A 24,234-nucleotide genomic window follows, 5' to 3' on the forward strand; every position below is an offset into this window, starting at 1 on the left:
ATTATTTTGCAAGTGGCCAATTTTATATTCACTTTTATGGCATGTACTTAATATCAACCAAATTTGTGTGCTGGTCATTCAGGAAAGTGTCACTTTATCTGTGTCACCAGAGGCAGATTTAGAGGCTCCCTCCCTTTTTGTGGGAAAAACTTGGTTGATTATATAGGGAACTACTGAAGCATGACTGGAGCAGGCCCCCTCTTAGGCAGTCAATGGCCCCTCCTTATGAAAATTTCTGGATTGACCACTCGTCAATGAGAGCTTATTCAATATCTGGCAAATGTTGAATAAACTGAGGAAGATTTAAAATTGGTTTTAGCATGTCCAGAGTCAGGTTTGATTTTAGTTTCTTGTGTTTAGTATGACGTCCAATATCACTGAACTAGTATACATTTTTGTTTAGGGACAGCTGAAGTACGCCTCCGGGTGTGGGAGTTACTTGCTGTATTAATGGCCTTCGGCTGTTGTTTGCTCTTTGGTCGGGTTGTTGTCTCTTTGACACATTCCCCCCATTTCCATTCTCAATTTTATTTCGCAGTTGTATTCCCACCCCCTCCAAAGGCCTTTTATAACTTACTACATATAAATAAAATAAAGGCAACAGTAGTATTCAAAAGTCATAAATCCATTTAGAAAAAAACAAATCCAGGTAAAGGTTTAGCTTGTTGTTCACAACTGTACAGTGACCTGTTATTGACCACATCTTTTTTCTTGTAAAATATTGCATTGCAATTAAAGTATCTCATTGGCTATCAAAGTATCTCATTGACAATCAAAGTATCTCATTAGTGATCAAAGTATCTCGTTGGCAATCAAAGTATCTCATTGGCGATCAAAGTATTTCATTGGCAATAAATCATATCTCATTAACAATCAATAGTAGCTCATTGGCAATCAATAGTATATACCCTGGCAACCAAAAGTATCTCATTGTCAATCAATCATATCTCATTGGCAATCACTAATACTGTAAACCAACTTATTTTCGCAATGATTTATTTTCGCGGCTTTCACGAGTAGAAAAATAACGCGCATATAAATCGTCGCGAACATGTAAAACTTAGATCTTTCCTTCAAGTAAAATCACGACATAAAATAGCCGCAAAGTGGCCAAGACAGGGTAGAACGCGAAATAAAGTATCCGTGAAAATAAATTGGTTTACAGTATATTCTTAGCAATCAATCATCTCTCATTGGCAATCAAAGTATCTCATTGGCAATTAATTGTATCTCATTAACAATCAATAGTATATCATTGGCAATCAATAGTTTCTCATTGGCAATCAATAGTATCTCATTGGCAATCAATAGTATATCCTTGGCAACCAAAAGTATCTCATTGTTAATCAATCATATCTCATTGGCAATCACTAGTATATCATTTGCAACCAAAAGAATCTCATTGGGAATCAAACGTATCTCATTGGCAATCAATCATCTCATTGTTAATCAAAAGTACCTCATTGGCAACAAAAAAATATTAGATGACAGTTTGCATTTTCATTATTACTTCTGTCAGGTCTTTTATCTAGTATCCTTTATATTAGTCTTTGTCTTCATATTGTTATCATAACAAAAAGATAATGTGAAGTAGATGTTTGTAAGACCAAATAACACAATAATACTCCAAAATACCATTTATTTTTGTTATAATTCTAATGTAAATGTTGTCTTCCAACAACTTACAGTATCTGTGATCCTGGTTACTTTTTCATAGTTTTCCAAAGAAAAAAAGGTGCTAATGTTAAATATATGATTTCTAGAGAAAATAATTTCCCCCCCTTATTTTCATTGATGATATCTCTAAAACAAGGAGAAGGACCTATCATTCTTTTAAAGGATAATATCTTATATAATATCAGTTTGTAACAGTGTTTTAAAAGTTTGAACACTTGTTATTTTTAAACAGAGGAGCAAGCATTCTTAAATTAAACATTTATACAAGAAGCACCATATATTTGGACATAAGTGTAAGGTAACTTACAAATATCTGTCTATTATTTACTGCATACTTTCATCAAACAGTTCAACTTTTCCTGTCTGTCACAGTGGCAGCTGTCGGTAGTTATCTGAAAACAGAGTTACAATTTTTACACAACTGAAACAGTTAAATTAAGAGATAACTGTATTGTATTTGAAGCTTTAAGGACGTCCATCGGTAGTTTTACTGTCGCAAATTTAGTTTACCTGGCGACGCGAAGCGGAGACAGGTAAACGGGTATTTGCGACAGTAAAACTACTGATGGACGTCAGCAAAGCTTCAAATACAATACAGTTATCTCTATTCTAATGCAAAACAAGTTCATAATTAAATTTCAATCATTATTTCAGTGTAAAATCTTCATTAAAGAAAATTCCGCGAAAAGATGTTATCTTCTTTGGTCCCTACACTAGGTGACGTCATAGGTATTCCTCCGGCCTCAAACATTAACACCGGCCGTTTTCTGACTTCTGTGCCGCTTCAGAATGTAATAAAATTTGATAAAAAGAAGATTTTTAGGTGCAACATGTGAGTTTTTTTGGCTTATTATTGTATTAATTACATGTCAATACATTCAGCAATTCAAAATGTCGGCTTCCTTAGTTACAGACAAGGAGATAGAGAATTTTACGCTAACTGTCATCCAATCAGAACCATTGATACAAAATAATTGCATTAGAATTATAGATATGTAAAGTCAGAGAAACACTCTAAAGCAATGACTGTTGCACTATTGTAGAGTGAATCACTTAGATTAGTAATATCTTAATTCCTCACCATGCTTATGGTTCACTTTTGAATGTTTGCTAGAGACTGCTATTGAACAGTCAATTTTAACCTCCTAGGCTAGACAACATAAAATTGAGAATGGAAATAGGGAATGTGCCAAAGAGACAACAACCCGACCATAGAGCAGACAACAGCAGAAGGTCACCAACAGGTCTTCAATGCAACGAAAAATTCTCGCACCCGGAGGCGTCCTTCAGCTGGCCCCTAAACAAATATATACTGGTTCAGTGATAATGAACACCATACTAAACTCCAAATTGTACACAAGAAACTAAAACATACACACATATTTTCCAGAGAGTTCTTTAAGTTTTTAAACCAATTGATGGTTAGACCAGATGCTCCGAAAGGGCACAGCTTTATACAACCGCAGAGGTCAAACCCTGAACAGTTGGGGCAAGTATGGACACAACATTTAAGCTTGATACAGCTCTGAATTTGGATTGTGATTAAATAGTTGACACAATATATGTTTCTGACACAGAATGATAATGGTCTAAGAACTTAAACTTAAAAACTTAAAAATTTAAAATTGGACATTTACTTATTATGGTCCAATATCCAAAATCTAAATACATGGTTAGATTCAGCATATCATAGAACCCCAAGAATTCAATTTTCAATGAAATCAAATAATGTTCAATTTTAGACCCTTTAGACTTCAATGTGGACTAATTTGATAACCAGGCCCAAATATTAAAAATCTTAATACATAGCTAGATTCAGCATATTGGAAAACCTCATATATTCAATTTTTGTTGAAATCAAACAAAGTTTAATTTTTGACCCTTTGGACCTTAATGTAGACCAATTTGAAAACGGGACAATACTGTGCAATTGAATATTTCTTGCTATTGCGCAAAACTGTGCAATTGAAAATTTCTTTCTATTGTGCAATATTGGGCCATTAGATATTTCTTGCTATTGCACAATACTGTGCAATTGAAGATTTCTTGCTATTGCACAATACTGTGCAATTGAAAATTTCTTGCTATTGCACAATACAAAATGTACTGTCCAATTGAAGATTTTTTGCTATTGGGGAATACTGTGCAATTGAATATTTCTTACTATTGCACAATACTTAATATAATAATTTTGGACCCCGATTTGGACCAACTTGAAAACTGGGCCCATAATCAAAAATCTAAGTACATGTTTAGATTCAGCATATCAAAGAACCACAAGAATTCAATTTTTGTTAAAATTTTGGACCCTTTGGACCTTAATGTAGACCAATTTGAAAACAGGACCAAAAACTAAGAATCTGAATACACAGTTAGATTTGGCATATCAAAGAACCCCAATAATTCATTTTTTGATGAAATCAAACAAAGTTTAATTTTGGACCCTTTTGGCCCCTAATTCGTTTGGACCAAAACTCCCAAAATCAATCCAAACCTTTCTTTTGTGGTCATAAACCTTGTGTTAAAATTTCATAGATTTCTATTAACTTATACATTGTACTATAGTTATTGTGCAAATACCAAGAAAAATGCTTATTTGGGACCTGTTTTTGGCCCCTAATTCTTAAACTGTTTGGACTAAAACTCCCAAAATCAATCCCAACCCTTCCTTTTGTGGTCATTAACCTTGTGTTAAAATTTCATAGATTTCTATTTCCTTTTACTAAAGTTAGAGTGCCAAATAGAAAACCAAATGTCTTTGGATGACGACGACGCCAACGTGATACCAAAATACGACCAAAAAATTTTCAATTTTTGCGGTTGTATAAAAAAGAGGTCTCATCAAAAGGAGACTTATCTTAATTTTGGATATTTCAGTTTTTCAAGTCTTTCATCTGGCTAGGTATTATATTTTTAAAATGAAAATGAAAATGAAAATGCCAATATAACACTGTAGGATCCGTCATTGATATATATTGCAGGTCTCTGTAACTAGATTCTGCTTTATATTGCAATACAGTACAAACATGACAAGTTAAGGTGCATACTAACAAAATCAGGATTATGTCAGCACTAAAAAGAGTATAATTTTTTCAACATGGAGTCCTACTCTGTGGTAAGACATTCTGGTAGACAGTCCAGTAAGAGCAACCAAAAAAGTAAAATGAAGTTTACAATCAGCAAAATTTGTAGAATTTTTTTTGTTTTCCATTGATTTTGCTGTGTATAAAAAAACATAAAACAGTTAATTTACCCCAAAATTGCACTGATTGAAAGCTAGATTTTCCTTCTTTGACTTGCTCTTACTTGATCATGTACCAGGATGTCCTACCACAGTGTATGTTGAAAAATAATAAAATAAGCCAAAATTGGTAATATGATAGTAGTCAATTTGTCCATATTGTTTATTTAGAAAATATATTGCATGCATAAGTAATTGCCCATCAGTTCAGTTTTGAGTGAAAATAGTATTCTTGGGATCTTTTTGGTACTAGAAAAGGGAATAAAGTTTTATAGAAACTATCCTCCATATACATCAATATAGAAAATTTCTATATTATAAAAATATTCTTCTTATGTTTTGATTTAAACACTGACCTATTTTGTGCATATACCATGCTGATCAAAATTTGAAAATCATGATGTTTAATTGCTTTAGCATGAGAAATAAGATTACATTTCAGATAAAATAAAAAAACTTATTTCTCATTTCTTTAAAAGAAATTATCAAGAGTATTTTGTTCACTTTTTAAATTGCAATACAGAAAATAATTGGGTTAACAAGAATCTTACTTTTTAACTTGAGTAACATGCTGTTGGTATTTATATTATAAAATTAACAGCTAGTATTTGATTTCTTAACAACAGAATTTCTTGTATATATCAGTATCTCATATTTTTATGCAAACATTTCATTAGGCTCTGTTATCAGATTTAATATTTTACTTCAACATGCCTTAATTTAGTTGAAATGTATTTTTGGTTTGCTGGCTCAATTACGAGTCATTTTACCAGTACTATAAATCTTACTAGATATATGTTCAGTATTTTTGGTTTGCTGGCTCAATTACGAGTCATTCTACCAGTACTATAAATCTTACTAGATATATGTTCAGTATTTTTGTATATATCATTCCATTTATAACTCTGTCAAAATAGAACCTTTGTTCCAAAAGAAAGTATGTGGACCTGTAGCCATAATGGTCACCCATTGGCTGCTTAGTTAGAAGTTGTGACCTTGTTGTGGTAATTTGTAATCTGCTGAACTGGTACACATTTTAGTTTAGGGGTCAGTTAAAGTCTGACCGATAATGGCATCTTACAGTATATTCATTGGACGTTGGGTTACCAATTGATATTTTAGTCAAAGATACATGATATTTTTCTGAGTTGTTGGTGGCTTGATCTAGCTTTCAGTAACTGGAAGTACTGCCATATCTGGGGTTGAAGTCATAAAACTTTGCTCAATGCTCGGAGCACAAAAATCATGCTCGAAACATTAAATCCAGCATTTTGATTGGTTGATTCTTGAGTCTGAGTACAGAAATCGTGCTCGAAAGTTTTATGACCGCAAGGCCTGTACTTTGAGTCTGAAGTGTTCTGTGCTTTGTATTGATATAATGAGTTAAGCCATTTTCAACTGAACTTTATAGTACGTTCTAATGTTGTGCTGTTTATATGTAGCTGCCCAATTTTATGGGAGGTTTGCTTTACCCAAAGTCAGGAGCCTGTAATTCAGTTGTTGCCTTTTGTTACTGTATAACATATTTTTTTTCTTTATTCTTAAATAAATCAAGATGTTAGTTTTCTTGTTAAAATTATTTTACATTTGTCATTTCTGGGCCTTTTATAGAGTGCTACGAGGTATTGGTCTACTCATTAATGAAGGTCATACTGTGACCTATAGTTGTTTACTTCTACATTATTTGGTAGAACAACAAAGGCATAACTACAAGTAAATTTGATTTGTTGGGCTGAAGTCTTATGAACATTAACCAACATCTCCTATTATTTACATGTATTAATATAATTCTTTCTTAACATCACATGAAATATTCAGATTTCAAAGACACATCCATATCTTACATATAAATAAACTAATCACACTTAATCAGTAATTAACTAACCTTAGTCTGAATCGAAAAACATGTTGTTACATTATTGATTGACCTCATTTAAGATAATGGGTGCTAGTTTAATTAAACATAGTCATTAGTCTGTACATCTATTATAAATACATTTTAGAAGGTTGGTGTATAATTTGATCAATAAATTGGCTATATTCACCATATTAAGTAACATTTGGGAATATAAACAAAATTAAGGAGTGGGAAAACTGGTAAGAGATAAGAAAAATATATGCATATAGAATGGAAGATAACAAAATACTGTACATTTTGGATAATTTTTAAAGCATCTAAGTTACCCTCCTTTCCCCCACTCCCATTTTATTTTTAACAAAATCTACTTTTCTCTTAAATCCAGTTATCTATGTAGTGTTTTGTGAACTGCAGTTTGGTGTTTTTTTCCTTTTTCTTTTGACAATTACGTAATCCCAGTCTTTTTTCAATGTTTGATTCTATTATGCCATTTTCCTTATTTTAAATTTTTTGCTAAATGAAATAACTTGCTATGGTTTCAACTTGTGTAGAAATTCTTAACCAGTTGCTCCGCAGGGCGCAGCTTGATACAACCACAGAGGTTGAACCCTGAACAGTTTGGGCAAGTATGGACACAACATTCAAGCTTGATACAGCTCTGAATTTGGATTGTGATTAAATAGTTGACACAACATAGGTGTATGACACAGATTGAATGTGGTCTAATAAACTTAAAAAAATTAAATTTACCTTTTATGGTCCAATATCCAAAATCTAAATAAATGGCCATGGATTGATTCAGCATATCAAAGAATCCCATGAATTCAATTTTTCATGAAATCAAACAAAGTTAAGTTTTGGACCCCAATTTGGACCAACTTGAAAACTGGGCCCATAATAAAAAATCTAAATACATGTTTAGATTCAGCATATCAATGAACCAAAAGAACTAAAGTTTTAATAAAATCAAACTAATTTTTATTTTGAACCCTTTGGACCAAAATGTATACCAAGTTGAAAACAGGACCCAAAATTAAAAATCTAAATACATGGTTAGTTTCGGCCTATCAAAGAACCTCCATTATTCCAATTTTGATGAAATCAAACTAAATTTAATTCTGGACCCTTTGGACCTCATTTGGACCAATTTAAAAATGAGGACCAATTCAAATTCCACTGATAGATTCAGCATATTTAAGAACCCCAAGAATTCAAGAATAAAACCCCATTGAAATTGGTTAAGAAATAAGCAATTTATACAAAGTATTAGAATAGTATTGTTTTTTGCCCCTTTTTTGCCACTAATTCCTTAACAGTTTGGGCCATAACCCATAAAATCAATCCCATGCTTCCTTTTTTTTGAATGGAACCTTGTAGTTCAATTTAAGAATGATCTATACACTTACACACAAGTTATTGCCTGGAAACTAGAAAAATACTAATTTTGACCCCTTTTGGGCCCTTTGTTCCTAAACGGTTGGGACCAAAACCCTCAATACCAATCCCAATCTTCCTTTAGTGGTTATAAACCTTATGTTAAAATTTAATTGATTTAGTTTCAACTGACTGAAGGAGAGACACGAACGGTTGGTTTCAACTGACAAATGTAGTGTCAAGAACATTTGGTTTCAACTGACTAATGGAGTCAAGAACAGTTGGTTTCAACTGACTAATGCAGAGTCAAGAACAGTTGGTTTCAACTGACTGATGGAGAGTTAAGAACATGGGGTTCGAACTGATTGGTGGAGTGTCAAGAACATTTTGTTTCAACTGAGTAATGCAGCGTCAAGAACATTTGGTTTCAACTGACCAATGGAGAGTCAAGAACATTTGGTTTCAACTGACTAATGGAGAGTCAAGAACAGTTGGTTTCAACTGACTAATGCAGAGTCAAGAAAAGTTGTTTTTAACTGACTGATGGAGAGTTAAGAACATGGGGTTCGAACTGATTGGTGGAGTGTCAAGAACATTTTGTTTCAACTGAGTAATGCAGCGTCAAGAACATTTGGTTTCAACTGACTAATGGAGATTCAAGAACAGTTGGTTTCAACTGACTAATGGAGAGTCAAGAACAGTTGGTTTCAACTGACTAATGCAGAGTCAAGAACAGTTGGTTTGAACTGACTGATGGAGAGTTAAGAACATGGGGTTTGAACTGATTGGTGAAGTGTCAAGAACATTTTGTTTCAACTGAGTGATACAGTGTCAAGAACATTTGGTTTCAACTGACCAATGGAGAGTTAAGAACATTTGGTTTCAACTGACTAATGGAGAGTCAAGAACATGTGGTTTGAACTGATTGATGGAGAGTCAAGAACATTTGGTTTCTATTGACTGATGGAGAGTCAAGAACATTTGGTTTCTACTGTCTGATGGAGAGTCAATAACAGTTGGTTTCTATTGACTGATGGAGTGTTTAGAACATTTGGTTTCTATTTACTGATGGAGAGTCAAGAACATTTGGTTTCAACTGACCAATGGAGAGTCAAGAACAGTTGGTTTCAACTGACTGATGGAGAGTCAAGAACACATGGTTTTAACTGATTGGTGGAGAGTCAAGAACATTTGGTTTCAACTGACTGATGGAGAGTCAAGAACTTTTGGTTTCAACTAACTGACAGAGAGTCAAAAACAGTTAGTTTCTACTGATTGATTGAGAGGCAAGAACATTTAGTTTCTATTGACAGATGGGGTCAAGAACAGTTGGTTTCTACTGATTGATGGAGAGTCAAAAACATTTGGTTTCTATTGATTGATGGAGAGTCAAAAACATTTGGTTTCTATTGACTGATTGAGTCAAGAACACATGGTTTGAACTGATTGGTGGAGAGTCCAGAACATTTGGTTTCAACTTACTGATGGAGAGTCAAGAACAGTTAGTTTCAACTGACTGATGGAGTCAAGAACACATGGTTTGAACTTAATGGTGGAATTAAGAACATTTGGTTTCAACTGACTGATGGAGAGTCAATAACAGTTGGTTTTAACTGATTGATTGAGAGACAAGAACATTTAGTTTCTATTGACTGATGGAGTCAAGAACAGTTGGTTTCTACTGATTGGTGGAGTATAAAGAACATGTAGTTTGAACTGATTGGTAGAGTTTAATGAACATTCAGTTTTTACTAATTGGTGAATTGTAAAAGACATTTGGTTTCAACAGGCTGACAAAGTGTCAAGAAAATTTGGTTTCAACTGATTGTTTGAGAGTCAAGAACATTTAGTTTCAACTGACTGATTGAGAGTCAAGAACATTTGGTTTCAACTGACTGATTGAGAGTCAAGAACATTTGGTTTCAACTGACTGATGGAGAGTCAAGAACATTTGGTTTGAACTGACTGATGCAGTGTCAAGAACATTAGGTTTTCAACTAAATAAGAGGGGGGGGGGGGGGGGGAGGGGGCTGTCAAGAACATTTAGTTAAAGCTGATTGATTAAGGGGTCAAAAACATTTTTTAAACTGATTGAAGGAGTGTCAGTATGAACTCTTTAAAGTTTCAGCAGTTGAAAACCCTGCGTTCTGGTAAAAATGTGTTATATTCTTGCAGAACAATAATAAACTTTTGACAACAGTAATAGAGAAAATGTCTGCGATGTTAGGTCTTATTTGCTTCCGTGCTTCTGCAGAAAAGTGCTTAGAAAGGAAGGACAGATAACTATGGAAAAGTGATACACATGATCAAATTACCTTTATAAATCTGACAAATACCTATCACTGTAAGTCAGCATATTTTTAGCATATTAAAATGACTATAGCATGTACTGGTACCTTTTTGGCCTGATCGACTCTATTTAAATTTCTCTATACAGTCAATAGTTTAAATGAGTGTAAATATAACAAATGCAGTATACCAATTATAATCCCTTACATAGAACAAAGTTCTGTAACAAGCAGACCTTAATATTATGAAATAAAGTTCAGATGATACTAACTATTAAGTTATTCTAGCTAGACATAAAATTGAGAAAGGAAATGGGGAATGTGTCAAAGCAACAACAACCCGACCATAGAGCAGACAACAGCCGAAGGCCACCAATGGGTCTTCAATGTAGTGAGAAAATCCTGCACCCTGAGGCGTCCTTCAGCTAGCCCCTTAAAAAATATGTATACTAGTTCAGTGATAATGGACATCATACTAAACTCCAAATTATACACAAGAAACTAAAATTAAAATTCATACAAGACTAACAAAGGCCAGATGCTCCTGACTTGGGACAGGCGCAAAATTGCGGCGGGGTTGAACAAAACAATACGCACATTAAAATTCAGTTCAAGAGAACTCCGAGTCCGATGTCAGAAAATGCAACAAAAGAAAATAAACAAAATGACAATAATACATAAATAACAACAGACTACTAGCAGTTAACTGACATGCCAGCTCCAGACCTCAATTAAACTGATTGAAAGATTATGTCTTCATCATATGAATATCAGGCACAATCCCTCCTGTTAGAGGTTTAATTACTCTTGTGCCAAAATACCTACAAATTCACAAGTTAATTTACCAGTGGACAGTTAACATCCCCTTCTACTTTTCAAACTTTATCAGCCTCTAAAAGATACTGATTTTTTAAATCTTGAAAGGAAAAAATTATTCAGAAACCAAATTTCTTTGGACGATGACATTGTGATAGCAATTTTTTGCAGTTCTATAATGAGTGACTATTTTAACTGTTTCCTTACTTCAAATTATAAGCTCCCTGCATGTATTTCTGATATTCAAAGCAAGAGTTACATCCCTTGGTTCCTTTAAAGTTCAGTATTTTTTTTATAAATAGAAAAAATAGTTAATTACACCATCTAGTTGTTGTTTAAATACAACAAGGAGAAAATTTTCTGTTTAGTGCTATTTGTTGGACAAATTCATCAAAGATAGGCCATTGTCAAGAATTTAATTTACTTGGATTTATCATAAACATTCACGTGGATGTAGTCTTAATAATAATAATAATTATAATATTGATTGTTTAAAATTCATTTAGAAAGTGATTAACGTCATATGTTGTTTTTCTGGAATAAGTCGTTAATTGGACACAGCTGCAGTGGATTTTGTAATTTGAAAAAAATCAGATTAACATGTTAAAATATTCCATATTATTTTCCTCAAGATTAATTTTTGTAATTTTCTGTACAAATTAGCTTCAAATAAAACCATATAGCTATAAGAAGATCATATTACAGAACAAAAAATCAAATCAAATAAAACAAAGCAAAGCATTTCTATATTTATATTTTTCTGATATGGAATAACGAATTAATTATATGAATTGTGGAAGTGACTAACTGAACTTCTTCATTTCTATCAATTTAATGCTCATATTAATAAAATAAGTTACCAAACAAGTTTGTAGATTTCAATAATTTGCAATAAACATTTGAATATTTTGTATAGTTTCAGGTTCAATGCACAAAAGCTGAGCAAAACATTGGAGGAATTAATGTTACAAAAATAGGATGTAATAAAGACACCAGTTCAAATGAAATAATTAATTTAAAATTCCTTCCAAATGCATTCAAAACTGTACAACTCTTTAAATTTTTCAGGTAAAGACTCCAAAACAATAAAAGATGGGCAAAGATACCAGAAGGACATTCAAACTCATAGATCGAAAATAAACTGACAACACCATGGCTTAAAATTGGTAAGGGTTCAGTGGAACCCAGTGTCTCACCTACCTTTGCTGTTTAATAGTCTCAAGCTCAACAAAAATGTGAAACTAGAGGCTCTCAAGAGCCTGTATTGCTCACCTGTCACTGTAATTAGACACTTTTTTAAAATAGATACCCTAGTAAAGATTGTGGCCCAGTTTGGTTAAATTTGGCCCATAGTTTTAGAAAAGAAGATTTTTATACAAGTTACAAAACTGACGAAAAGTTGTTCAATATTGACTATAAAAGACAATAACTCCTTAAGGGGTTCTCTGACAATTTTGGTCATGTTGACCTATTTGTAGATCTTACTTTGCTGAACATTATTGCTGTTTACAGTTTATATCTCTATCTATAATAGTATTCAAGATAATAACCAAAAACTGCAAAATTTCCTTAAAATTACCAATTTTAGGGCAGCAACCCAACATCGGGTTGTAGGATTCATCTTAAAATTTGTTAAGGGATAAATCTTATTCTGATGGACATTTAAATCTTGAAAGATTGGCCCTAAATGTCTTAGTTTCAAAGATATAAAGCAAAAACTGCATTTTACCACTATGTTCTAATTTTAGCCATGTCAGCCATTTTGTTTGGTAGGTGAGGTCATCGGACATATTTTTCAAACTATATACCACAATTATGATTGTGGCCTAGTTAGTATAAATTTAGCCCAGTAGTTACAGAGAAGAAGATTTTTGTAAAAGTTACAAAAAATGACGAAAAAAGTTGTTAAAATTGACTATAAAAGGCAATAACTCCTTAAGGGGTTGACTGACAATTTTGGTCATGTTGACTTATTTGTAGGTCTTATTTTGCTGAACATTATTGCTGTTTACAGTTTATCTCTATCTATAATAGTATTCAAGATAATAATCAAAAACTGCAAAATTTCCTTAAAATTACCAATTCGGGGGCAGCAACCCAACAACAAGTTGTCCGATTCGTCTGAAAATTTCAGGGCAGATAGATCTTGACCTGATCAACAATTTAACCTCGTCAAATTTGCTCTAAATGCTTTGGTTTCAAAGATATAAGCCAAAATATACATTTTACCCCTGCGTTCTATTCTTAGCCATGGCAGCCATCTTGGATTGATGGCCAGGTCATCGGACATATTTTTAAACAACATACCCCAAGGATGATTGTGGCCAAGTTTGGTTAAATTTGGCCCAGTAGTTTCAGAGCAGAAGATTTTTGTAAAAGTTTACAGACGACGGACGCGGGACACAAGACGCCGGACGCCAAATGATGAGAAAAGCTCACTTGACCTTTCAGGTCAGGTGAGCTAAAAATCTGGTAAACCTAGCATGTCTGATATCAATATCTAACAACATGGTTAGATTCAGCATATAAAAAACACTAACACTTAAATCTAAGTTGAAATCAAACAAAGGTAAATGATAGACCCTTCAAACCGTAATGTGGACTAGTTTGAAAACAGAGCCCAAAATAAACCAGATACTCCGCAGGGCACAGCTTGATACGACCACAGAGGTTGAACCCTGAGCAGTTGGGGCAAGTAGGCAGACTGTATTCACTGGAAGAAGAACTAAGTCCATTTATAAGTAATGTAAGGAAAATCACGAAATATTTCTACAAAATTTCCTTCTTGATACAAGCTTTTGATCATAAACAAACTTCTGTCCCAAGTTTGGTACATATCCAGGATAGACTATTGGAAACAGTCCTCTTATGCAAGTAACTACTTCAAAAAATGACAAAGTTCAATTATCTCCCAAAAGAGAAAATTTATACTAATCAAAATCAAAACCATGGCCACATGCACACTTCAATATATGTACAAACAGACAGGAAAGTGAAAACTTTCAAGGATTCAAACTGTAGAAGGAGTATTGCAGAAAAACTATATACCCATAATGGTATGGACAGATGAAAGGACGGAAGGACAGACAGACAGACAGACAGACAGACAGACAGACAGGAGTAAAACAATATGCTCCCCAACTTTTAGTTGGGGGGGGGGGGGGGGGGGGGGCATAAACAGACAAACACGAATTCAGGAAAGGTAAGCAGATCCTGCTCCACATGTGGTGCCAGCCATGTTACTCATGTCAAACCTGGTAAATAGCCTAATTCAGTAGGTCACATTCCTGAAAAGGGATGTGAAAATGAGATTATAGTTACATCATATCCTATATCATCTGTGAAACATCCAATCAGCTCCTGATAGAATATCTGTAAAAAAAGAGGCAAACAATACCAAAGGAGTTTTCAAACTCACAAGTTTAAAACTAAATGATGATGCAATGGCAAATAAAGCAAAAATAAACAACCTATTTTCCTCATGAAATACAACTGATGGGGATATTGTGAAGGTGAGATCAAGGTCAAATGAAACATGTCAGACAGACATATTCCCTTCAGAATCATGGCATGCACTAAATATAGTTGACCTTTTTCTTAAAATATCTAAAAAAAAAAAAAAAAAACTAACTTAATCCGACACCAAATATTGACCAATGAACCATGACAATGAGGACAATAAAACCATCCCATACACCAAATAAAGGTTGAACTATTACTAAAATGTCTGAGAAAATGACCGAACTACAGAAGCATTGACCAATAAAATTACATTTTCATGGTCAGTACCAACCAGAGATAAAGCAAAGATTGAAAACAAATAAGGAACATCAAAGTCAAACCAACAGATGGATGGGCAGGTGGTCAGACAGACAGAGGGAATTCAATCTGTAATTTTTTTGTTTTTTTTTAAATAGAATATAAAATTGCACCTTGGCAAGCTTTTTTTTTTTAGTACAAAAGATTTTCAAAATAGTCAATGTATTAGCTTACTGTTAAATAGCGAGCTGAAAACAAGTAATCAAAGCTGTTAATTGTTTAATCATAAATACTTATACATTGTCTTCACTATAAACTGAATTTAGGCAGTATAAATTAATCAGACACATAAAAGTATGGAAAAGTTCCAAAACATTACATAAACACCCACAGGATTCAATTGGTAATAAGTTTTTTATCAAAAAATTGGGAACAATTATCAAACTATCAAGGAGATAAGTAAATCTAACAACTTTATCAACAAACTAATTTAGTTAATTACATCTATATATACTCTCAAACAGATTTACATTAAAAAGCAGATAAAACTTACATTTCATTAAGAGATCCAGGCATTGATAAATACAGTTGTAATTAAATAATTTAAAACTGAAGAGAAAACAGGTGTCTGTTGGTCAAATTCAATGAGGAAATATCTCATTTAAATTATCAAAGAAATTGTATGATAACAGAAAGTAAGTGATTATCATCTAATAATTAATTCTCACCAAATAAAGTTCATTGCAAATCTTTTTAAATTAAGTTAAATAACTATTGTTTTTTGGTTCTTTTCCTTTTAAACACAAAAATCATCACTTCAATTTCTTTTAACTTTTAATGACCCAGTCGCTAGGAGAAGGGAGCATAAGATGTTGCCCTTAATCATCTGTCCCATTTTCATTTCTGCACTTTAACTTAGTTTTCTTCATCCAAATTTTATGAAAAAATTCTACAGAATGCTCAGAACCAAAACTTGCAGACAAGTAAAGCTAAAAAAGAGATAAGGAGTAAAAGAAATAAAGCATTATTCAAGAACTGAGACACTACACAACATAACTTATCAGGAATGTTGTTAAACAAGAAATAAAATCAACGAAAATATGAAATACCACACAGCCAGGAGTTATTTTGGTAGTACCTGTGTTTTCAAGATCAGACCACCAATTAAAAATCCCTATCTGTTCAACCAAATTTTGCAATTTTCACAGCTTTCTAAATATTTTACCTTAAGTTTAACTTCAAGGAAACCAGGTATATCCTGAATTGTACATGTATCACCTTTCTACATGCCAATTTTCAACCAATGTTTAAAGTCTCATTAGAAATTTCTGATTTTGAAAACACAGGTACTACCAAAATAACTCCTGGTTTTCTGGAAATCTTAAATTAGTGTACTATGTAGCGCATTAATCCTGAATTTTTAACACAAACAAATAGACAAGTGGATTTTGGCTTAAAATGGTCTAAATATATTTCCCTTTCACCAAAAGTTTCATTTCTGCAAATTTGTTGGTTAGTTTAAGTAAACAATGGCATCAAAAGCACTATTTTGTGTCAGAGTAGGACTACTTTTACATACGTTTTAAATTGGAGGGAGTAATTAGTGGTCTGACACCTAAATGTACACAGATTTTAAGTACGGTTTATGGTTTATGTTTTACCATTGTCAAATCAACATCTGGTTTTAAGAAAATGTGATTTTTAAAACGAAAGTAAAGTTTTTGACAAAGTCATTTTAAAAAATAAAGAGTCTAAGGCAGATATGAGCAGGCTGATGTGCACACTTTGAATGATACACTGCCAATTTAACAGTTTACATCAGAACATCAAATTCAAATCAAAGTAATGTCAATCATTGGTATGGCCATCTGATTACCATAACTGCTTTTTGTGACTAAGTTTTAGGTATTAGGTATTAAAATCGGGATCAGATATAAAATGTCCGGCTGGCTCAAATATTTTTTGGAAGCCCTGCATACAGCACAAAAATATCTATGACTATTAAGAACTAGAGGCTCTAAAGAGCCTGTGTCGCTCACCTTGGTCTATGTGAATATTAAACAATGGACACAGATGGATTCATGACAAAATTGTGTTTTGGTGATGGTGATGTGTTTGTAGATCTTACTTTACTAAACATTCTTGCTGCTTACAATTATCTCTATCTATAATAGTACTTTCTGTGGAAAATGTTATTGAAAATCTTCAAATTTTAAGAAAATTGTTAAAAATTGACTATGGAGGGCAATAACTCCTTAGGGGGTCAATTGACTATTTTGGTCATACTGACTTATTTTTAGTTCTTACTTTGCTGTACATTATTGCTGTTTACAGTTTATCTCTATCTATAATAATATTCAAGATAATAACAAAAAAACAGCAAAATTTCCTCAAAATTACCAATTCAGGGGCAGCAACCTAACAACCGATTATCCGATTCATCTGAAAATTCCAGGGCAGATAGATTGTGACCTGATCAACAATTTTACTTCCTGTCAGATTTGCTCTTGATGCTTTGGTTTTTGAGTTATAAGCCAAAAACTGCATTTTACCCCCATGTTCTATTTTTAGCCATGGCGGCCATCTTGGTTTGTTGGCCGAGTTACTGGACATATTTTTTTAACTAGATACCCCAATGATGATTATGGCTAAGTTTGGTTAAATTTGGCCCAGTAGTTTCAGAGGAGAAGATTTTTCTAAAAGATTACTAAGATTTACGAAAAATGGTTAAAAATTGACTATAAAGGGCAATAACTCCTAAAGTGGTCAACTGACCATTTTGGTCATGTTGACTTATTTGTAGATCTTACTTTGCTGAACATTATTGCTGTTTACAGTTTATCTCTATCTATAATAATATTCAAGATAATAACCAAAAACAGCAAAATTTCCTTAAAATTACCATTTCAGGGGCAGCAACCCAACAACGGAATGCCCGATTCATCTGAAAATTTCAGGGCAGATAGATCTTGACCTGATGAACAATTTTACTCCGTGTCAGATTTGCTCTAAATGCTTTGGTTTTTGAGTTATAAGCCAAAAACTGCATTTTACCCTTATGTTCTATTTTTAGCCATGGCGGCCATCTTGGTTGGTTGGGCGGGTCACCGGACACATTTTTTAAACTAGATACCCCATTGATGATTATGGCCAAGTTTGGTTAAATTTGGCCCAGTAGTTTCAGAGGAGAAGATTTTTCTAAAAGATTACTAAGATTTAAGAAAAATGGTTAAAAATTGACTATAAAGGGCAATAACTCCTAAAGTGGTCAACTGACCATTTTGGTCATACTGACTTATTTGTAGATCTTACTTTGCTGAACATTATTGCTGTTTACAGTTTATCTCTATCTATAATAATATTCAAGATAATAACCAAAAACAGCAAAATTTCCTTAAAATTACCATTTCAGGGGCAGCAACCTAACAACCGATTATCCGATTCATCTGAAAATTTCAGGGCAGATAGATCTTGACCTGATGAACAATTTTCCCCATGTCAGATTTGCTCTAAATGCTTTGGTTTTTGAGTTATAAGGCAAAAACTGCATTTTACCCCTATGTTCTATTTTTAGCCATGGCGGCCATCTTGGTTGGTTGGCCGGGTCACCGGACACATTTTTTAAACAACATACCCCAATGATGATTGTGGCCAAGTTAGGTTAAATTTGGCCCAGTAGTTTCAGAGGAGAAGATTTTTTTAAAAGTTAACGTAGGACGACGACGACGACGGACGCCAAGTGATGAGAAAAGCTCACTTGGCCTTTTGGCCAGGTGAGCTAATAATAGAGCTCTTTAACAATAGTGCACACACTGAAATGTTAAGCCTTCTTTTCTAACCATTAATTTTTATGTTGATAGTCCTAAATATAAAGCTTTACTTCATGTACAACTATAATATAAACTTAACATGATCCAAAAAATGAGGTCAAGTTCATATAAATGATAAAACCCAACTGGAAATACATGTTCATAGTACAAACATTTCATACACTGAATATGCTTTAAATATAGATGATCTATTGCATATATCTAAGTGACAAACGTAGGCAGGAAAACTTAAAATTAAGCATTGAACCATGAAAATGAGGTCAAAGTCAGATGAACTCTACCAGACAGACAATTGAACAATCATTACATGCTTTAAAAATAGTTGACTTATTGCTTATTGTATCTAAGAAACAAACTTTACCAGGAAAACATAATACTGACCAATTATCCATGAAAATAAGGTCATGGTCAAATGATTATTGCCAGACAGAAATATTCAACTTAGAATCATGCCACACACTAAATATTGTTGACCTATTGATTATACTCATATACGGTAAAGCTTAGCGAAAGGTATTGCGACGTAATGAGTCAAACAAACTTTATTAGATTAACTCTTTAAGGAACGATCGTTTTCATTGGTCAATTCAAACCTTCGACCTCACACCTGCGAAAATAGAACACACGTACTATAACGTTGAATGGACTGATCAATATTCACGTAGCTGGTAAGGTCGTTTAAATCTTCCATCGTCGTATTTGCGTACATGATTGTGTTCCTGATTAAGCAATCACAATTCTAGCTTTTATAAATGTGCATGTGAAATTCATTGGTATTATAATTTTCTGCAATTGATAGTAAAATTTTAAACTTTAAAATCTTAACAGTTTTCACATCGAAATATTTAATTCAAATTTGTCCTCTGGATCAAGGGACGACATCAAAAGTTCAATGAAAAACTAAAAAAAACTCAATCCACATATTTTTTTCATTGACTCCACCCTCCCTACCCCCCCCCCCCCCCCAAGTTGCTCATCCTGCCTTTTCTTTCACTCAATGGACTCGATGAATTAGCGTTGTACTTGAAAAATGAAACCGTACTTTTCTACAAACACTTTTCATATTCTTTGACAAGTTTTAGGTATTCGACACAGGATAGTGATTTTTTTTTCTGATTCCGTTTATACTTGAGAAAAAAAATTCCGAAATTGTAAGTAAATTCATAATATGTAACCAACCATGCTTTGTTAAAAAAAAAACGCAGATGGCAAACCATGGCACAGAGGAATTAAATGTAGTTTATAAACTGCAACGATATACTTCATGAAGTTTTGCTATTCTCGGTTGAAAAACGAACGTAAATTGTATATAATAATTGTAAATATGTACATGTAAATAGAAACAATCAGTTTTAAAAAAAAAGTGTTTATTCATAAAATGTTTTGATAAAAAGGTGAGTTTCTTCTTGTACATGCATTTAGTCATCCTTAATTTCTTGATATTTTGTTTATCAGTTTATCATACATGTTTCGTTTTGTATTTCATTTTAAATACGAATACATACTACATGTACTTTAGCGAATAGTTCAACAATGTTATGCAGCTCTATTCTTACAGTATAAAATTAAAAAATAAATGTTCATCCATTTAAAATCGAAAACAGTACATTTAAATTGAAAAAAAGAAGATGTGGTATGTGCACTTCTGACCCCTTCTGTCCGGTGGGCGTCCGTTTTTTACGAATGTGTTCTTAAAAAGTGGACAAATCTTAACTGCGGGATAATACCTTGTATACTATAAATACATATATAAAAGAAGATGTGGTATGATTGCCAATGAGACAACTCTCCACAAGAGAACAAAAGAACACAGAAATTAACAGCTATAATAGATCACCGTACGGCTGTCAATAATGAGCAAAGCCCATACCGCAAAGTCAGCCATAAAAGGCCCCGAAATGACAATGTAAAATAATTCAAACGAGAATTGTTCCTTGTAAACTACCACATTTCTCACAAGTATTAATTTATTATTTTGTTCAACACATGCAAAAGAACTGAATAATCTTCGCCGATGTAACTTTTCAATTTATTACAACATGCCTTCACTGAATTCATTCAGGTGCACAAATGATACGATTAAAGTTATTTTGTTTCTATTTTGGGGGACAATTTCCTCCGTTTATGGTACGCTTAGCTACTGTGTGTATGTTTTATAGCATGAAAATAATAAAAGAGGAATGTCAGTGCAACCCATCATTAATTCTTGTAATGGATCAGTATTATGAGATACTTATTATAAGTGACTACGACATTGTTAGGATTATAACCTATCGTCAATTTGAAAGAAATTAAAAGTGGTTCCTATATTCATTTGTATAAAAGCGGCACATGCATTTTATTTTATCCTTATATTTCTCATTATGCGGTACACGATAATTGAGTTGCTGCATGCATATAGAACTTAGAATATTACTTAATACAAAATATCAGTATAATACTTCAACCCCACAATTTGAAGTTAATAAAAGATCTATTTAATTCTTTTGACCAAAGGTTTGTAAATTAAACAAATCCTTGCTTTTACGTTCGTAGTAACATAGTACATTCCTTTGTCGGTCACCTGTGTCAATTCACGTGCACACCGACTACATTGTTTTTGTATTTGAATCTTTCGGCCAATGAAATGAGACGTTACAAGTTGTTTGTTTATGATACGCCAGAATGTTATCGATGAACTATCAAATGCTAAGCTTCACTGCATTTCACTGTATAGCATTAGAAAAACAGGTCAATATACAAAACCTAACATTGAGCAATGAACCATAACTAGAGGCTCTAAAGAGCCTGTGTCCCTCACCTTGGTCTGTGTGCATATCATAAACAAAGGACACAGATGGATTCATGACAAAATTGTGTTTGGGTGATGGTGATGTGTTTGTAGATCTTACTTTATTGAACATTCTATCTGCTTACAATTATCTCTAACTATATTAAACTTGGCCCAGTAGTTAAAGTATTTTGTAAAAAATTTACAAAATTCATGAAAATCGTTAAAAATTTACTTTAAAGGGCAATATCTCAATTGACCATTTTGATCATGCTGACTTATTTGTAGGTCTTACTTTGCTGTACATTATTGCTGTTTACAGTTTACCTGTATCTATTATAATTTTTAATAAAATAACCAAAAGCTACAAAATTTTCTTAAAATTACCAATTCAGTGGCAGCAACCCAACAACAGGTTGCCTGATTGGTTTACAAATTTCAGGACAGACAGACCTTGACTTATCGAAAAAATTTACCCTTATCAGATTTGCTCTAAATGCTTTGGTTTCTGAGATATGAGCAAAAACTGCATTTTACCCTATGTACTATTTTAAGCCATGTCAGCCATCTTGGTTCACAGGCAGAATCATCAGACAATATTTTTAAACAAGATACCCTAATGATGATTGTGGACAAGTTTGGTTAAATTTGTCTTGGTAGTTTCAGAGGAGAAGATTTTTTTAAAAGATTACTAAAATGTTGGAAAAATGGTTGAATAAAGGGCAATAACTCCTTAAGGGGTCAACTGACTATTTTGGTCATGTTGACTTATTTGTAGATCTTTCTTTGCTGAACATTATTGCTCTTTACAGTTTATCTCTATCTTTTATAATATTCAAGATAATAACCAAAAACTGCAAATTCCCTTAAAATTACTAATTCGGGGGCAGCAACCCAATGGGTTGTCAAATTTTTCTAAATATTTCCGGCCAGAAAGATTTTAACCGGATAAACAATTTTACTTCGTGTCAGATTTGCTCTAAATGCTTTGGTTTCAGAGATATAAGCCAAAATCTACATTTTACCCCTATGTTCTATTTTTAGCCATGGCAGCCATCTTGGTTGGTTGGCAGGGTCATCGGACACATTTTTAAACAAGATACCCCAATGATGATTGTGGCAAAGTTTTATTAAATTTAGCCCAGTAGTTTCAGAGAAGAAGATTTTTGTAAATGTTTACAGACACCAGATGGTGGACGCCAAGTGATATATAGGAGAAGATTTTTGTAAAAGTTTACGGACACCGGATGACGGATGCGAAGTGATGAAAAAAGCTCACTTGGCCCTTTGGGCCAGGTGAGCTAAAAATGAGGTCAAGGTCAAGGAAAAGATACCTGACTGACATGAACATCCTAAAATATTTTCATGCACCAAATATAGTTGACCTATTGCATACAGTCATTACAGTTAGTATTAGAACTAGAGAGGCTCTAAAGAGCCTGTGTCGCTCACCTTGGTCTATGTGAATATTAAACAAAGGAAGCAAATGGATTCATGACAAAATTGTGTTTTGGTGATGGTGATGTGTTTGTACGTCTTACTTTACTGAACATTCTTGCTGCTTACAGTTATCTCTATCTATAATGAACTTGGCCCAGTAGTTTCAGTGGAAAATGTTAGTAAAAATTTACAAATTTTATAAAAATTGTTAAAAATTGACTATAAAGGACAATAACTCCTTAGGGGGTCAATTGACCATTTCAGTCATGTTGACTTATTTGTAAATCTTACTTTGCTGTACATTATTGCTGTTTAAAGTTTATCTCTATAATAATATTCCAGATGATAACCCAAAACAGTAAAATTTCCTTAAAATTACCAATTTAGGGGCAGCAACCCAACAACGGGTTGTCCGATTCATCTGAAAATTTCAGGGCAGATAGATTTTGACCTGATAAACAATTTTACCCAATATCAGATTTGCTCTAAATGCTTTGCTTTTTGAGTTATAAGCCAAAAACTGCAATTTACCCCTATGTTCTATTTTTAGCCATGGCGGCCATCTTGGTTGGATGGCTGGGTCACCGGACACATTTTTTAAACTAGATACCCCAAAGATGATTGTGGCCAAGTTTGGATTAATTAGGCCCAGTAGTTTCAGAGGAGAAGATTTTTGTAAAAGATTACTAAGATTTACGAAAAATGGTTAAAAATTGACTATAAAGGGCAATAACTCCTAAAGGGGTCAACTGACCATTTTGGTCATGTTGACTTATTTGTAAATCTTACTTTGCTGAACATTATTGCTTTTTACAGTTTATCTCTGTCTATAATTATATTCAAGATAATAACCAAAAACAGCAAAAATTCCCTAAAATTACCAATTCAGGGGCAGCAACCCAACAACGGGTTGTCGGATTCATCTGAATATTTGAGGACAGATAGATCTTGACCTGATAAACAATTTTACTACTTGTCAGATTTGCTCTAAATGCTTTGGTTTTTGAGTTGTAAGCCAAAAACTGCATTTTACCCCTATGTTCTATTTTTAGCCATGGTGGCCATCTTGGTTGGTTGGCTGGTCACGCCACAGATTTTTTAATCTAGATACCCCAATGATGATTGTGGCCAAGTTTAGTTTAATTTGGCACAGTAGTTTCAGAGAAGATTTTTGTAAAAGT

The 24,234-nt window shown here is 33.2% G+C and overlaps 1 protein-coding gene across 9 annotated transcripts in view; it reads right to left on the reverse strand.

Moving 5' to 3' along the window:
* Positions 1–24,234, reverse strand: part of LOC143079709 (uncharacterized) — an 88,603-nt gene that overhangs the window by 58,622 nt on the left and 5,747 nt on the right. For all 9 annotated transcript variants that reach the window (XM_076255232.1, XM_076255225.1, XM_076255233.1 and 6 more), the window contains exon 2: positions 1,985–2,069. The gene's annotated coding sequence lies outside the window, so the exon portion shown is untranslated. The remainder of the gene's footprint in view (positions 1–1,984; positions 2,070–24,234) is intronic.

The sequence above is a fragment of the Mytilus galloprovincialis genome, chromosome 6 (genome assembly GCF_965363235.1).
Source record: "Mytilus galloprovincialis chromosome 6, xbMytGall1.hap1.1, whole genome shotgun sequence".
Taxonomy (NCBI): domain Eukaryota; kingdom Metazoa; phylum Mollusca; class Bivalvia; order Mytilida; family Mytilidae; genus Mytilus; species Mytilus galloprovincialis.